The sequence below is a fragment of the Vulpes lagopus genome, chromosome 16 (genome assembly GCF_018345385.1).
Source record: "Vulpes lagopus strain Blue_001 chromosome 16, ASM1834538v1, whole genome shotgun sequence".
Taxonomy (NCBI): Eukaryota; Metazoa; Chordata; class Mammalia; order Carnivora; family Canidae; genus Vulpes; species Vulpes lagopus.
This window is the reverse complement of record NC_054839.1, coordinates 18,874,842-18,893,737: the sequence shown is the minus strand read 5'-3', so window position 1 is coordinate 18,893,737 and position 18,896 is coordinate 18,874,842. Positions and strand designations below refer to the sequence as shown.

Here is an 18,896-nt window from a genome sequence, read left to right as displayed (position 1 = left end):
TTGTAGAGCTTGAAGTCTGGAATTATGATGCCACCAGTTTTGGTTTTCTTTTTCAATAATCCTTTGGCAAAAAAAAAAATCATTTGGCTATTAGGGGTCTTTTCTGATTCCGTACAAATGTTAGGATTATTTGTTCCAACTCTGTGAAATAAGTTGATGATATTTTGATAGGAGTTACATTTAATGTGTAGATTGCTCTAGGTGGCATAGACATTTTAGCAATATTTGTTCTTCCAATCCATGAGGATGGAACATTTTTCCCTTTCTTTGTGTCTTCTTCAATTTCTTTCATGAGTGTTCTGTCATTTTCTGAATACAGATCTTTTGCCTCTCTGATTAGGTTTATTCCTAGTGCCTTATGGTTTTAGGTGCAACTGTAAATGGGATTGACTCCTTAATTTCTCTTTCTTCTGTCTCATTGTTAGTGTATAGAAATGCAATGGATTTTCATGCATTGATTTTATATCCTGCCACTTTGCTGAATTCCTGTATGAGTTCTAGCAATTTTGGAATGGGGTCTTTTGGATTTTCCATAGAGAATATCATGTCATCTACAAAGAGTGAAAGTTTGACTTCTTTTTTTTTTGCTAATTTGGTTGCTCTTTCTTTTTTTTTTTTCTTTTGTCTAATTGCTGAGGCTAGGACTTCTAGTACTATGTTGAATAGCAGTGGTGATAATGGACGTTCTTGTCATGTTCCTGACCTTAGGGGAATAGCTCTTAGTTTTTCCCCATTGAGAATGATATTCACTGTGGGCTTTTGTCTATGGCTTTTATAATAATCAAACCAGCCCTACAAGAAGTATTAAAAGAAATCCTTTAAGTGAAGAGAGAGCCCAAAAGTAACATAGACCAGAAAGGACAGACACAATATACAGCAACAGTGACTTTACAGGTAACACAATGGCACTAAATTCATATCTTTCAGTAGCTACTCTGAATGTAAATGGGCTAAATGCCCCAATCAAAAGACACAAGGTATATGATTGGATAAAAAGAAAAACCCATCAATATGATATCTGCAAGAGACTCATTTTATACACAAAGACATGCTCAGACTTAAAGTGGGGGTGTGTGGAAAACCATTTATCATGGTAATAGACATCAAAAGAAAGATGGAGTGGTTATCTTTATATCAGACTTATTAGATTTTAAACCAAAGACTCTTAGATGAAGGACACTATATCATAATTAAATGGTCTATCCAACAAGAAAATCTAACAATTGTAAATATTTATGCCCCTAATGTGGGAGCAGCCAGTTATATAAGTCAATTAATAACAAAATTAAAGAAACACATTGATAATAATTCAATAATAGTAGAGGACTTTAACATCCCAGTCACTGCAAAGGACAGATAATATAAGCAGAAGATCAACAAGGTAACAAGGACTTTGAATGACACAGTGGACCAGGTGTAATTCACAGATATATTCAGAACATTTCATTCTAAAGCAATAGAATACACATTCTTCTCAAGTACATATGGAATACTCTTCAGAATAGATCACATATTGGTTCACAAATCAGGTCTCAACCAGTACCAAAATATTGGCATCATTCCCAGTATATTTTAAGACCATAGTGCTTTGAAACTAGAACTCAAACACAAGAGGAAGTTTGGAAAGAACTTAAATACATAGAGGCTAAAGAACATCCTACTAAAAAATGAGTGGGTCACCCAGGAAATTAAGGAAGAATTTTTAAAAATTCATGGAAACAAATGAAAATGAAAGCACAACTATTCAAAATATTTGGGTTGCATCAAAGGTGGTCCTAAGAGGGAAGTATGTAGCAATACAAGCCTTTCTCAAGAACCAAGAAAGGTCTCAAATACACAACCTAACCTTACACCTAAAGGAGCTGGAGAAAGAACAACAAATGCCTAAACCCAGCAGGAAAAGAGAAATAACAAAGATTAAACAGAAATCAATGAAATAGAAACCAAAAGAATAGTAGAAAAGATCAATTAAACCAAGAGCTGGTTCTTTGAAAGAATTAATAAGATTTATAATCCCCTCTCCAGACTTATCAAAAAGAAAAAAGACCCAAACAAGTAAAATCATGAGTGAAAGAGGAGAGATCACAACAACACTGAAGAAATATGAACAATTATAAGAACATATTATGAGCAACTACATACCAACAAATTAGGCAATCTGGAAGAAGTGGATGCATTCCTGGAGACATGTAAATTACCAAAACTGAAACAAGAAATAGAAAATCTGAACAGACCCATAACCATCAGGGAAATTAAGGCACAGTAATAAAAAACCTCCCAACAAATAAGGTTCCAGGGCTGGATGGCTTCCCAGGGGAATTCTACCAAATTCATTCAAGAAGAATTAATACCTATTCTTCTGAAGCTGTTTAAAAAATAGAAATGTAAAGAAAGCTTCCAAACTCTATGAAGCCAGCTTCCAAACTCTATGAAGCCAGCGTTACCTTAGTCCCAAAACCTGACAAAGACCCTACCAGAAAGGAGAATTACAGACCAACATCCTTGATGAACATGGATGCCAAAATTCTCACCAAAATACTAGCCAATAGGATCCAACAGTACATTAAAAGGATTATTCATCACTACCAAGTGGGGTTTATTCCTGGACTATAAGGGTGATTCAACATCTGCAAATCAATGTGATACACTACATTAACAAAAGAAGGGACAAGAACCACATGATCCTTTCAATAGATGCAGAAAAAGCATTTGACAAAGTGCAGCATCCCTTCTTGATTAAAACTCTTCACAGTGTAGGGATAGAGGGAACATACCTAGATATTATAAAAGCTAAGGGTTATTCTTAACACCATGTTTACCCATTTTTTAAATGACTAATAATTTTTAAAATTCCTATGAAATATTGATATGTATATATAATTCTCCTTGCAGGGATATTAGAATTTCAACTTGTTTTGTCATTCTGCTAAATATCAGTCTTTCTATCATATTTTTGTGCCTTTTTTAAAAGATTTTATTTATTTACTTATTTTAGAGAGAGAGAGAGTATGAGAGAGCATATATAATGAGGAGTCAGGGAGAGGGCCAAGCAGACTTCCTGCTACCACAGGGCTTGATACCAACCCTGAGATCATGACCTGAGCTGAAATCAAGAGTTGGATGCTTACCTGACTGGGCCACTCAGCACCCTACCTCAAATCTTTTTATGTAGTTACTTAAAATTTGGCTGCTCTTAATATTTGCATACACTCAAGCCCCTACCTTTATAAATTTTCTGTACATTTCCATCTTATCATAAACCCAGCTTGATTGATTAGCATAATTATTATCATTGAGTATTGGACACAGGGTAGCCTTAAGTAAACATCATCATTAAAAATACCTATTTAAATAATTGGTTCATGGAAGAGTCTAGTTCTTCACAAAAATTAGTATACAAGAATAATGTGCATATTTAAAACTCAATGTTATAATTATAAGGAAAAACAATTAACTAAAAACATTAAATAAAGTCTTTATAGGAGCCATTCACTTTTAAAATGTAATGAAATTCATTTACATAAGTTACAAAAGAAAATCCATCTTATTAATTCACAATTATATAGTTTTCCATTTTGGAGTGGAATGTGGAGAAGTAGTAATTATGTGTTCATTTCTAAAAACACTTTATAAATTAGATAAGGCATATTTAAATATATTGAGGCTGTCCAGAAACTAAAAGTAAAATTGTGATGTGTTTTGTTAAAATGAAAAAAATGTGAGGATTCACCTAATTAGTGGAAATGTTTCAAAAATCTACATAGAAAAAATAAGCAAGATGCATACTGAAATTCAAGGACTCTTTATTTAACTTTGCCTTCTTATAACTCAGTGTAGCTAATTGTCCTAACCAAAATATAAGAAATTATTTAAAATCATTTATGTTAGATTTTTGCCAACAATTTCTACAGCTAGCATATTAAAATGATGAATATAATGCAACAGATTGGGACATAAATTTAAATTTTGGTGTCCATTATCTATTTCAGTATTACAACATTGACTTAATCCCTAACTTAAGTCTCATCATAAGAGGATGTATGTGCTTTTGGCAGGCCCTATAATTAACTTCGGTCAACTCCTTGGGAAATATACTCAAAACATAAAGGAAGAAAGTCCACTTATCTTTGTCTTCACCCATACTAATTAAGATATTCATTATTAATAAATGTTGAATTAAGCTATGTCTGGATGTTTTAGACATCTTGTTAGGTCCCACAGAAATAACCAATAGAAGTGAACATGGCCAAAGAAGATTGTTCTTAATGGGATTTCATTCTAAGCACATCAGCAAGATTTATTAAAGTGCTTTGAACCAAAAATGAGTATCCAATAGGTATTTTGACAGTTATTGTTTTAAACCAACCAATCAATAACTATAGAAATTTTTGCTAACTCTGTGCTTAGTACTACAGGGTACCAACAAATATGATTCTTTGATGCACTGATTGTATGAAGAAAATATTATCTAATGACATACTTGCTCAATCCTATACCTATGTTTTTCTTGCTAAGTATAGAAGTGGATGTTTAAAATACCTTATATCAGTAGACATAAACTTGGGGATGTAAGAATAGTAAAAGATGGAAACTGAAGGTCATCCATGAGTTAGGGTGAATGGAAAGTAAATCAAATCTCAGCCAGCCCCTATTCATTGTCCAGGCAACAAGCTTTATGGGGGTAGTTAAGAGGGAGAAACACTGTATAGTTTTGGCTCTTGGCCCTAGTGTCTCCTTTATCTTTTTCTTCAAGATTTATCTGTGGGAAGATGAAGTACATGCATTCACAATATTTGTTGATTGGGGGATACTTTATTTACTTAGGAAGTATTTGTGTGTCCAGCACTGGTCTAGATTATGGAAGTCCCTGACCCAGATACATTGGAGTTGAGAGAGTAGTGTATTTAGCTAATTTATTACAGGAGTTGTTTCAGATAAAATAAATTATTACCCATACCAAAATCAAATGTAGCAATCTTCTGAGTGATTTGACTTGTGTTTACCCATCTTTGTGAGATAATAAGCAATTAGCCAATGATCAGTATGCAGGATATAATTTGTGATGATGGATCTAATAATGGAATTTAATTAACTTCAAATAAATATTTTAGTGAGGATTAATTTGCACACCCAGATATTTATTTATAATATAATAGCTTCTCTAAAAAAAAAAATAGCTTCTCTATTTTTGTCATTACCCAATGCACCAGAAATCATGCAATGAAGTTAATATCAATTTAAAATGCCATGATCCAAAAAGTCATAGCCTTCTAGTGTTTATAGCACGGTTATCATGATTAGTAAGCAAATCACAAAAAGATTGGCAATCTGGTATGATTGATTATAATGTTTTCTTGTTCCAAAACACATTGTTCTTATTCTTTCAGATAGATTTAGAGACTGGATATTTTGTATGAGTTTGGATATTTCTTAATTGAGATAGGGTCAGCATTCATAAAACGTTGTTTAAGGAATCATTCTCTTTAATTATGAAAATAAATAATTTTATTTCTTTAATTGTTTTTTGAATTATAATAATTAAGAGGATATTTATGGACAGGCTATCATGCTTATGGCAGAGAACTGAGATAAGCTTGGAATATGGAGTTCATTGTTCTTCCCCAGCTCCCTCCACCCATAATTCTTTGAGTCTATCAATTACATGGGGAGTAATGATTCTCCTTGAAAAGTAACTACTACAATATAGGTGTAGTAGTATTTAGGCATGACTGAGGCGGTAGATGGGAAGTACAAAAGAAAGCTGAGAATTCATTACAAGGGGGAAAAAGTGGAGGAACTTGACTTGGCCATGTATCTGGAGAGCCAGAGGGCTCCTAGTTCAGGGCAAAGTGTGGTTATTCTTGTTTGAACCAGTTCTCATCCATACCACTTGTCAGGGAAGAAAGGCTATGTGTAAAATTTTAAAGAGTTTGCTCTATAAATGTCGTCATGCCTCTGATTCAAGCAGCTTGGCTATGAGGCTTCCCTAAGGAGGAAGAGTTCTTTCAGTCATGAGTGACAACAGCCTAACCAGCTTGCTGAGTGGAGGTTGGCATTAACTCATGGCCTTGAAGTACACATCACTGATGTGGAAAATCAAGATGTAGTTTTCAGCTACTGGCTGAAGTGATCATGGCCCATCCAGAATACTTACAGAATTCCCAGTGATACTTGCAATAGTACTATGGCTGATTGTGTACCTTTGAAGTTTGCTAAGGCCAGAATGATGCCAGGTGTTCTTACTGAGCTTACCAAAATTTGTATGTAAGATTTAGTGTGATCTAACAACTAAGCACAGGCTGGTCACATATATAATTTTTTATTTTGATATGAAGCTTTGAAGGGCATATTTTGGCAGGCAAATTTGAGATTATTAGATCATTTTTAAAGTGTCTCTTATTGAAGCAAAAATAATAAGCTATTATAAAGATGAATGAATATACATGTATAAATATGTATTTTGTATTTTTATCATATAGTAAAAGAACAATTAGACTACTAGACTAAGATTAATATGAAGCATCTTTTGGCAAAACATCTTCTATTTTTTTGTACCATTTTCAGATATAAAAAGATAGTGGTATTAAAATGTTAATCTTACTGATTGCAGTTAAATTTTTATATGCATCACATTTTTTTCACATGTGATATTTGAGGACAGAATTATAGATAACTTAACACTGAGTATTATCCCCAATTTTAGACATTTTAATATTTCTTTGTTGATATTTCTGTGTGACAAGTTACCAGAACTTAACAGCTTAAAAAACACATTTATCATCTCAAAAGTTTTGTGGATCAGGAGTGCAGGCATGACCTGAATGGGTCCTCAGGTCCAGTCTAGATATGGGCTGGGCTACAGTCTCATCTGGAGGCCCAACTGGGAAAGAATTCACTTCTAAGTGATATAACTCAGGCTATTGACAGAATACAGCCCTTGTGCTTGTGAGACAGAGGACCACAGCTTTTTGCTGACTTTCAGCTATAGGCCACCCTCAAATCTCAGAGGCTGCCGTCTGTTCCAGGAGGACACTTTCTTTACCTAAAGCTTACCCCACATTTCTTGCCATATGTACTTCCTCAACCTGGCCACTTATTTCATCAAGCCAGCAAAGAAACTTTTTAGAGTGAGTCTGCTAGAAAGACCAGCTTATACAATTTAACATAATCACAGAAGTGGGATCCTATTACCTTTACCATATCCTTTTGGCTAAAAGCAAGTCAGAGGTCCTGCCCATACTCAAGAGAAGAAGCTTATATGAGGGTGTGGATCTTAAGAGTTGGTAATCATGAGGGCCATAATTTCTTTATGGCTTGCATGGAATATATTTATTTTAAGAAACCTAGTGTTTTCTGAGACATATCAAATGTGAACTACTATATTATTAATGTTGCCAAGTATATAAGACTGAAAACTGTAGCCATTCCTTGAAATTCTAGCAGGTTTTGGCTCTGAGAACCATATCAAACTGTGCTTGGATAGATGTTTGCAGAAGCCACCATTTCAGAAGCCCTACCATTCTTATCAGATTTTGGAGTGTGATGTAATTATTTTTCCCTCAAGAAATTGACTATTTTACACTTGCCACATGTGATTTTACACATGCTGGGGAAAGAGCTTCTACCTGCCTAATGTGCTTTACCTGTCAAAGAAGAAAAGCATGGCAGTGTATGTTTTAGAGACCTCCCTTCCCTAATACCCGGCAGGACTCACATGCAGCACAGGAATGATAATAACAGCTCACCAAACAGTCTTTTGGGTTAAGGGACAAATGGAGTTAAACACCTTTTATTTCTGTTATACATCTAAATTTAAGCGAGGGTTCTTAGCACAAGGCAGAATAATTGCATAAACAAAGTTTCATTTCCTGGCTTATTCCAAGATAGAGTCCTCGACTAATATGAGCTGTTTAGTATTCATGGCCACTCTTATAGACAGTGAAAGGTTTTCCCCCAAAGACAACTACACAGAGAAAATCTGCATTTCATGTTTCCTATCATCTCTATCCTGAAAGTATGTAATCAACTAAGGGATGGGTCTTTCATTTAATCCCAGTGGAAAGAGCAGAGAGGGACAAGAAAGTAGAGTTGGAAAGAATATATACTATTGCCTTAGAGGTTTTTTTCTGACTTTAATGATGATCCTCTGAGGTTCTTTTGAAGAAGGCCATTTTTAGTTCAACAGGCATTATACTCAAATCATATATTTATTGTAGTGATGCTGCGTGGGAAATTTTTTATTGTTTAATATTAAACAAATAAAGGTATTTTGGATGACTTCTAAGTGATTTTTTCCAAGGAGGTTATATGTCATTATAAAGCAGTGTTTCTCAAGCGACTTGTGCAGGGTGGATGGGAATAAAGTTGTGATAATTTCCAGGAAATTCACTGATTATTCAACAATCACTTATAGAGCATCCATTATGTTCTTACAAGCACTAGGACTGGAATACCATGGGGAACAAGAGAATAACTGGCTCCTGCCATTATACAGCAGGAAAACGGAGAGTTTTCTGAGGCAGAATTCTTTACAGTATCTTAAATCTTTATACAATTTAATATACCTTTAGGCTATTATGTGATGCCTAGCTTCTTGCACATATTATATAGGGAGTGTTGCGTATAGAACCATGGTATGCACCCACATGCTTATTCATTGCTTGTGGATATTTCTTGACTGCAGCCACAGCAGTTAGAAATGCTATGTAGTGGCTAGACCTAATTTCAGGGTAGTACATATACACACAAAGTAGCTTCTACCATCTTCAATGCCTGTGGTTACTCAGGGCTTTTTTGAGGGGATTGAAGTGATGAATCAAGAGAAAATGTTATAATTGAACAGATGTGGGTAAAAGAAAACCAATATTTGTTAATTTGAATCATATTTAGTTTTGCTTAATAAGATTCAGAAAATTCCATATTGGGATGGACTGCACTGTTTTCAGTGGCATTTGGTGTTAATGATTGAACATCAGTCCTATGTATTTGCTTTCCTCTTTGATCAGAGATATTGATGCAGGCAGTTAAAATTGTTTATTTAGGATTTATGTCCAAGAAACTATCTTATTTAGAATGATTTAATCAGACTATTAATAAAAAACTAAATTCAGTGTGACAACTTTGCAGGTGTGTGTCATCCAGATATAAAATTTAGATTTGACTAGCAATTCATAATCACAAATGTGTCCTCATCAAAGAAAGATGAGTCTTTAAGGCATATTAAGCATGGTAAATATTTTGTTGAAGAGATTCCACCACTACGATGCCAGCTAATGGAGCCAGGCCTCTGAAATCAGTGGGCCATGTAATTCTGTATCTGATGAGATCCAAAGTACTATGTCATAGGAGGCTGCAGTGGCTGAAGCTCTGAGAGCCGGGAGTCAGAGAGGATGTTAACATGATCAATTAGCTTATTTCTGACAGTACCTTGGAATAAATCAAAGCAGAGAGCAAACAGGATAGAACTGTGAAATATCCAAACACACAAGAGGCACGAATCAGAAACAGCTCATTTGGCAACACAGTTCATCTGCAGGAGTGGGGGTTTTATTCATTCAAAGCATTCCTAATATCATTTTGTAAAGTTTGTTCTTAATTAGAAACTAACTTAACAGAGGTTAAATTTTACATATGTATATTTCATGCAGATGTAGGAAGAGCGTTAGAATAGATTAGATGGTCTGATGCCGTTTTTTTTTCATGTGACAACATCTTCGAGAGTAGTAGCAGCTGCTTTGTGTTGATCATTTATCATGAGTGTGACACTTTTCATACATCCTGGCATATGCATTATTCAAAATAGCTGATGATTATGTTACTATTTAACCCTTTTTACAGAAGAAGAATCAGACCCATGGAGGTGTGGCAGATGGAATGAGGTCAACTTTATAACTGGAAGAATTACCTCAATTTTAGTCTTACTCAATTTTAGCTTCTCTTGTCTACTGGACTATGCCATTTAGGGCCTTTGAGTAGATTGTGGCCATGTCAGTATGATCCTTCATCAAAGATTGTTACTCACTGTTTTGGACATTCTCTGGGCCAAAGTCAACTTGCATCCAAGATCAAAGTAAACCTGTACTCCAGCCAGAACACATTAGTTTTGCTGTTCTAAAATGACCACCTCTCTTCTGAACCTTTTTCTCCCTGTTTTTCCTGAGAAATGTTGCCCAAGTCGGTAGCCTCATTTACTGTCTCTATGCTGATGAGTCTGAAGTGTCTATCTCAAAGACCTCTTTCCCAAGTTGCAGTCTAAGATAACTATCAGTTGGAGTCTAAGCAGGAGAAGAGAAGATGTGGTGAACCAGAGAAATGCCAGAGCAGTGGCATTGGTTTAGTTTTTTCCCTCCCTAGTTGCAAATGAAAGAAACTCAGATTAGCTTAAGCACATATTACGTCATAGACCTGAGAGAGAATTAATTTGGCTAAGTTCATTGGACTTGAAGACAGGGGAGCAGGTTAGCTAAGGTTTAGGAAGTAGAACTAGGACTTGCTTTCTCCAGGATATATTCATTTATTATTCTCATTCTCTCCTTCTGCCTCTCCCACTACCACTTTCTCCTGGCCTTTTTCCTTTATTCTTCTCTGTCCCCATGTTTATTTGGCTTTCTGCCACAGACTGAATGTGTGTCTACAGGTCAGAGAGGATGGCAGCCATGTTCTTAGATTCTTCCAGTTAAACCACTTGGTAGAAAGATCACTATTATATTTAGTAAATATTTTTATTAAGATATGTCAATATCTTCATCTCTGGTGAAGTACTTACTGACAACTGGAACAATTTATATTGCCAAAGAAATGGGACTGTGTGGATCAGCCAGCCCTGGGTCAGTGCCACTTCTTGTGGTGAGAAGGGGAGGCAACAGAATTGGGGAAGCGAGTTTCCTTGAATGAACGATGGTATTCAGGTAAAAACATCACATGCGCACACAGTGTTATTATTGTTGATGTCTGCAGAAAAAGAAGGAGCCACTACTATACAATATTTTTAATAGATATCTCAATCCCTGCTATGTAGGGATTATTATTATTGATTGATAATCATTATTGAGGCAAACTAAACATATCTTTATTTAAATATGTGCTTCATGTCTTCCAGAGTTATCCTTTCTCATCTTCATATTGAATTCAGGAGTTCTGCATATTCTTCATTCGGATCTCATCATATTTCAGAAATCATGGCCTTGAAACACATTTCACAGAACTCCTTTTTTTTTTTTTTTTTTACTATTTGAGTAACTTAAAGTTTATTTTTTAAATTTTATTTTTAAGTAATCTACACCCAGTAGGGGCATGAACTCATAACCCCAAGATCAAGAGTCACATGCTTTACCAACCGAGCCGGCTAGGTGCCCCAGTTTTCTTCTTCTTCTTTTTTTTAATAAATTAATTTTTTATTGGTGTTCAATTTACCAACATACAGAATAACACCCAGTGCTCATCCCGTCAAGTGTCCTCCTCAGTGCCCGTCACCCATTCACCCCCACCCCCCGCCCTTCTCCCCTTCCACCACCCCTAGTTTGTTTCCCAGAGTTAGGAGTCTTTATGTTCTGTCTCCCTTTCTGATATTTCCCACACATTTCTTCTCCCTTCCCTTATATTCCCTTTCACTATTATTTATATTCCCCAAATGAATGAGAACATACACTGTTTGTCCTTCTCCGATTGACTTACTTCACTCAGCATAATACCCTCCAGTTCCATCCACGTTGAAGCAAATGGTGGGTATTTGTCGTTTCTAATGGCTGAGTAATATTCCATTGTATACATAAACCACATCTTCTTTATCTATTCATCTTTCGATGGACACCAAGGCTCCTTCCACAGTTTGGCTATTGTGGACATTGCTGCTAGAAACATCGAGGTACAGGTGTCCTGGCGTTTCATTGCATCTGAATCTTTGGTGTAAATCCCCAGCAGTGCAATTGCTGGGTCGTAGGGCAGGTCTATTTTTAACTCTTTGAGGAACCTCCACACAGTTTTCCAGAGCGGCTGCACCAGTTCACATTCCCACCAACAGTGTAAGAGGGTTCCCTTTTCTCCGCATCCTCTCCAACATTTGTGGTTTCCTGCCTTGTTAATTTTCCCCATTCTCACTGGTGTGAGGTGGTATCTCATTGTGGTTTTGATTTGTATTTCCCTGATGGCAAGTGATGCAGAGCATTTTCTCATGTGCTTGTTGGCCATGTCCATTCTTCCTCTGTCACAGAACTCCTAATTATACATTTTTATGTAAGACAATCTATTACTCCATTTTCCTTATTAAAAATAATGCAGCACATAAAAATCATTTATTAAATACAGACTATATGCTGGATTGTGTTTTCTTTATGAAAATTTCAACATGAAACTTTTTGTAATTTTGTTAGAAGAGATTTACTTGTTTTCAGAATTTCTTCAAAGCTTCTTAGTCATATGCATTCATTCTGTGGAATTCACTCAGCCAAGCAGGAACTGTTTATTGAGTACTTTCCATGTTGATGTATGGTGTCAGTTGATGGGGATTATTGTAAAATGAGCAAGTATTTATTACAAAGACATTATTTGGCATAATTATCAAGGTATTTATTTATTATGTAGTACCTAATGACAGTATGTACATTTTGTTTGTGTTAAAACAGTAGAAAGACAGATTACAAATTGATTATAAAATCGTTACACAAATAATTGCTGAATCCAAAATTTATTATAAGATCCCACAAATACAAATTTTATTAACTTTCTGTCATTCTGGAAGACAATAAGCATAGGGATTTTTCTTTTGCTTTTAAAAATTTTATTATTATTTTTTGTTCTTAGATGTACTTTGTTTATTTCTGTATACTTTTCAACCATAATTCATTTTAACCACATTCCTTAAATGTCGGGTTTATTTTAGCCTTATAACTTTCATTTTGAGTAGTGACAAAAAAAGGAAGAGCCTATTAAGAAAGAGGCTTTATCTTCAAGAGTGATGGTTGGGCAACCCAGGTGCCTCAGTGGTTTAGCGCTGCCTTCAGCCCAGGGCCTGATCCTGGAGACCTGGGGTTGAGTCCCGCGTCAGGCTCCCTGCATGGAGCCTGCTTCTCCCTCTGCCTGTGTCTCTGCCTCTCTCTCTCTCTCTCTTTCTCCCCCCCCTTCTCTCCTTCTCTCTCTGTGTCTCTCATGAATAAATAAATAAAATCTTAGAAAAAAAAGAGTGATGGTTCCTCTAAAGCTGTATCAACATCCCATCAGCAGTTCATTAGTGGGTATGGTTCTAGTCTGAAATTCTCATATCCTACTTACTTTCATTTCCCAAATCATCTTGTGGTAGATATAGCTTTACTGTTTTGTTGGTTTCATTTAAATCTTCAGGGAGTTTATTTGTTGATGAATTAAAATCTAAATCAGCTATTATTAGTAGCATCCTAAAGCTGGAGTAAGCCTGGCTAATGCTAAATTTCTAAATTAAAAGAATAACAGCACTTTTAGATATTTCTTCCTGTTTTGTGCAGTGTTCCAAAAAGTGGGGAGAGGTTGTTTTGTTGTAAGTATCCTTGCCAGTGGAGAGTTTTACATTTGGATTTAGGGAGATTGCTTAAATGTGGAGTCATCTAAGATTTCTCCTGAAGTGGGAGGGAAGATTTTGTAAAGGGATAGGGGTCTTAATTCGTTTTCAGCAAATGAGATTTGTGAAGTGACGGTGTTGATAAGATTTTTTTTTCTCCTCTATCAGTATGTCTGTTCAAAACTACCAGGGAGTCTAGATCCCACTGGTGGTTGTGAAAAATCTGTCAGACCAGTTAGAATGTTCAGTAATATAATGACATTAGTTAACTAAATTGCTCCCTTAATGAGAGCATATGACATTGGGTTTTTAAATGATAGCCTAAAGATTTTTAGATATATGTAGATTAGAAGATTCGACAAATGAAATCTAGTAAAAGAATAAGAATTCTATGCTAAGCAATTTTGAAGCATATTTGTTATATGAATTTCTTATAACAACTCTCTGAGCAGTCAAGGCTATTAGGTTTGTATGACAATAAATGTTCTTTGCCTAAGGTCATGATTTAAAATGATAAAATGAGTAGCCTGCTGTCCTCTCCAAAGCTCCAAAGACCCTTTCGTTGCTTTAGCTGGGTTCAATTCTTCACCTTCAGATTCAGTCTACCTTCAGATTCTGGATCCAGTTTGATCTCCAGTTAGAGAAATTTTAGTAATTATTTCATCAGGGGGTTCACCTACTGCTGGCTCTTCTTTAATCTTAAATTTCCATCAAGATTTTTCATCATTCATTAGGACTAAGGTCCTGGTTTATAGTTCAGCTTCAGTGTATAGGCATCGGTACTATTCTAATATATCTACATCCGTGCTCTGGTTCCTACCAGTTCCTTGGGAATTGTGATCTTGGCTGCCACCTGAGTCTGTACTCTGTGAGACCATAGTCCTGGGTCATGGGCGTCAAGGAGGGCACATGATGGGATGAGCACTGCGTATTATATGCAACTGATGAATTATTAAAAGCCACCTCTGAAACTAATGATGTGTACTATATGGTGCTAACTGAATTTAAGTAAAAAAATTAGGACCTGTCTAGTGGTGTTAATTATTTCATATTTCATTAAATATAACTAAAAAATACTACAATCCTGAGTCATATTTCTTGACCATTCTGATACCTGTCCACGTGGTCAGGTAGCTTACTATCTTCTGTTGACTTCCCTGATGCTGCTGTTGGCTCCTCTGCCTGGACTTCCTTGCCCTGTCTGCAATGGGAACCCACCTTGCTTGTCTCTTGTGCATGAAAGATCTCTAAGTTATAGCCACATCCAAAAAGTCCTGTTTAAATGGCAACTGTTGTATTGGTAACAATGGCCTGTTATATAGCTATTTTGCCTCTAGCTTCTTGCTCTTAGTTACTTCCCCCCCCCCCCCCGCCCAAACTTTGGAAACTTGCTATTTAATATAAAGGCAGGGAATGCTAAAGAAGAAGAGGTAAGTGGCAGTCTTGTTTGGCTGGGACAGCCCCATTGCTTAAGAGGTAAGGCCTTCCCCAGGTGACTGTGATCATAGGAATGATTGATTGCACTTAGCTCTCGCCACGTGCCCTATGCTTTCTAAGTACTTGTCAGGTATTAGTGCACGTAGTAAATTATAAAATCTGCCATTAGCAAAGACTAGGCAATGTCACATTTCAAGTGCAGTAGAACGGTCAAATTTCTCAGATTTTACTAAGTTGTGCACCGGTTAAGCCTCTCTTCATGTCTCAGCATTGCCAACATTCAGCATTGGGAGAGAAGGCAATTGCCACAGTTGTACAGATTCTGCAAAGCAAGTATGAAGAAGGAGATGTGTATACAGCTCTCCCTAACTATATGGAAAGTACACACGTGAAAACAAAATGTCCAAATATAAAAGGGAATCTAAAGGGGTTAATAGGCAGTAATACCCATGGATTAAACGAACAAGCATGAACAAACAGAACAATGATATCGGAGAGTTGTAAACACAACCACCTTTCCTGTCCGGTGTAGGGGAAGATACCCATAGCCTGATATAATGAGATATTTGTAATATCTTAATATGATCACATTTCATTCCTATTTCTTTTCTTCATTATTTTCAAAAGCGTTTTGGAGATGCCTGGGTGGCTCAGGGGTTGAGCATCTGCCTTTGGCTTATGTCATGATCCTGGGGTCCTGGGATCGAGTCCTGCATTAAGTTCCCCACAGGGAGCCTGCTTCTCCCTCTGCCTATGTCTCTGCACCTCTCTCTCTCTGTGTCTCTCATGAATAAATAAATAAAATCGTAAGAAAAAAAAAGATTAAAAAATAATTTGAATGAATGTGTACTGTTGATTTTCCCTAATATTAGTAATGAATATGACAAAGATGATGGAGACATGTATAACAATCCCACCCTCATGGAACCTAGATTCTGTTGGGTGATACAGACAAGGAGATAGACAGTTATAATGTAGAGTGGCAAGAGTGGCAGCACAATTGGGCTTTTGATTCATCAATTCTGGATTCAAATCTCCAGTTTGCCACCATATATACTAACTGGGTTGCTTTAGACCAATTAGTTACTCTCTATCCACCTCAGTTTCTTTATCTATAAAATGGGAATAATAATTGTACCTGCCATAGGACTGTATGGATTACATAAGTTCCAGATGAATAAACTCCACTAGATATATACCAATATCCCCACTTTACCTGGCACTTATGTCACATGCCACTTACATCATCCCAAGATCACATGGCAGTGAAATGTTTTAAAAGATTATTTATTTATTTGAGAGAGAGAGAGATCAAGCAGGTGGGAGGAGGGGCAGAAGGAGTAGGGAGAGAGAATTCAAAGCAGACTCTGCATGAGCACAGAGCCTGAAGTGAGACTCGATCCCACAACTGTGAGATTATGACCTGAACTGAATAATGAAATTTTAAATAAGGTAAGAGCTGAAACAGATCATCTAGAGAATATGTTAGTATGAGAGTTTCTCATTTCCACGTGAAATAAACATGAAATAAACTGTATAGGTAAGGGGAATTTGAATAGAAAGCTGACTGCCAAGCAGGGTGGAGTGGCCAGTAAGTTGTGCTTGATAGCAAAGCCTTGACCAATGTCTGTAGTGATGCATTATGAGTATTTAGGATATTCCTATCTTTAAATCTTTTCCACTTGAGCTCAGTGTTACTGAGAGACTGAAGACTGGGCAGATCTGAGGCACATTTTAAAAACTGGTCCTTCTCTGTCCTTTTGCCTTCAGTGTCAATTTCTTTTTCATACCCATTCTCCCATCTACCATCCACTCATTGATTCATCCATCTATCCATTCACAGATCCATCCACCTCGCCCTCCTAGCTTTGTCCAGACATTCCTCTGTTAATCAAATATTTATTGATTGATTCACCAGAAGGCACTGGGAATATTAAAAAAACAGCATAATGACGGTTTCTGTTCTCACAGGGTATTTTAACTAGGTCACTGGTTCACCTCAGCCAAACCAGAATTGTACTTCTCTCCTTCATAAGATCATGAATAAATAGTTCAAGAAGTCCAATCTCTTTCCATCTGTTTACCATTTCGTATCCCTGGGGTACCTGGCCTTGTGCATGTGGCACAGGATAGCTGACTTCAAGTCCACCTGTCCACATGCTGACCAGGGGAATGAGGAAGACAAGGAAAGTTGTGCTCCTTCTCTTTAAGTCAACATATGATTTGGAAATTGAGCACATCACTTCCACTCTTATCCCAATAGCCAGAAAAAAAAATCACATTTTACCACATCTAGTTTTAAGAGAGACTCAAAATGAAATCTTTATTTTGCATGACCATTTGACCAGCTGAGGAATCTGGATTAGAATGAACAAAAACCAAGATATATTTTGGAGAAGACAGATATTGAAGAACCAACACAATTTCCCACAAACAGGGCTTACTTTCTGGTTGAAGTTACAGGCTGGTGAGTTGGCAACTACTACATTGCAGGCAAGTGGGGGAGTAGGATGTGGTGGGAGTTCATAGTGCTTCTTCATCTTTAAGATTTCTAGTGCACAGTCCTTTCTGAAGGCCTCTGACTCCAAATTTAGCACTGGGGAGTTTCCTATCTCTCAATGTTCTTTCTCCTCTACCAAATACATTTCTCATGTTCTCAGAATAAGTTTTAGGGGAAAACTCAGTGTTTAATTAATCCTAACACATTCATTGCTAATGACTTCTTTATATTTACCACCTCCACTTCTATGTAATTCTAGGATATTTTCCAAAGACAAAGACAAAACTGGTTGATCTGAGAATCAGGTTTATTATTACGATTTGAAGCATGGAGTGTCCAAGAAAGAATTTATTGAAGTATTAACTAAAATCAATCCTGTAATCACATTAATGTGTACTGGTGAAAACAAAAGAGTTTTGAGAAAAGAAGTTGTACTAATTTCTTGTAACTAAAAGAATCTTGCAGCAAGCGATATCATACTGCCGAAGAAGGGGGTAGACACAGCCTCTAGGCAAGCAGCTTCTTATGACTCTTAATGGCTTATTCTTATTTTATTATAGAACTGGGTATATTAACAAATATTTTATTTAGATTGGTTTAAATTTAAAGAACTAGAGCTTTTATGAACTACTTAAGATACCTTTCTTCAAACTAAACTGATGAAGCCTTGGTAAAATGACTCTAGAAACAGATTCTATTATGCCTAGAAACATAGGAGACCTCCCAGTGTTCTCACAGAGGTATGTGTCTCTGTGCTCGATGAACTAAGGCAAAGCCTCCAAAAGTCTGGGATTAACGATAACACTACTAAATGAAGATTATCTCATTAAGAAAGATAATTCAATTTCCGTTTCACTGTATCTACCTGGATATTTTGTCATCTTATGTTCATTAAGGATTTTTATGACTTGCAATTTTCCCTACTGAATCGTATTGTTTATATTTGCCCCTCTTTCTGATTTGAGAGTTATTTCTTAATCATTTAAACTCAATAATTTTGTCAATTCCTAGGTGTAAAACTATTCTCGTCACACACACACGCACACACACACACAAACTATTCTCATCACATTGAAAATAACAGATTGTGTATTAAATTGCTAGTAAATTAAACTTTTTTCTTTTAAAGTATATTTTCTAAAATGCTGTATAAATTTAGGAGATTAGTATTATGAGTGGTTTAATTTTGGCAACTCCAAATCCAAACTTTTTCCAGACATGAGTAATAATCTTCTCACAGTGATAACCTTGGGAGCATTTCCCCTGATTCTGATGCTATCTCTGCAAAAAACATTTTTTGAGGGAGAGGTTCTAGTTCCTATTTAAAATAATAATGCCACTTAGTTTTACCAGATGTTTTATTAAGATAGTAATTTTCCATTCAAGTCAGACCAACTGGTTGGATCTTTTTAGGGTTAGCCCCCTGGACTA

The 18,896-nt window shown here is 36.1% G+C and overlaps 1 protein-coding gene across 1 annotated transcript in view; it reads left to right on the top strand.

Annotated features, from left to right (window-relative positions):
* The window catches only part of GPC5 (glypican 5), a 1,350,080-nt gene that overhangs the window by 169,760 nt on the left and 1,161,424 nt on the right, over nt 1-18,896 (top strand). The gene's annotated exons all lie outside the window — the stretch shown is intronic.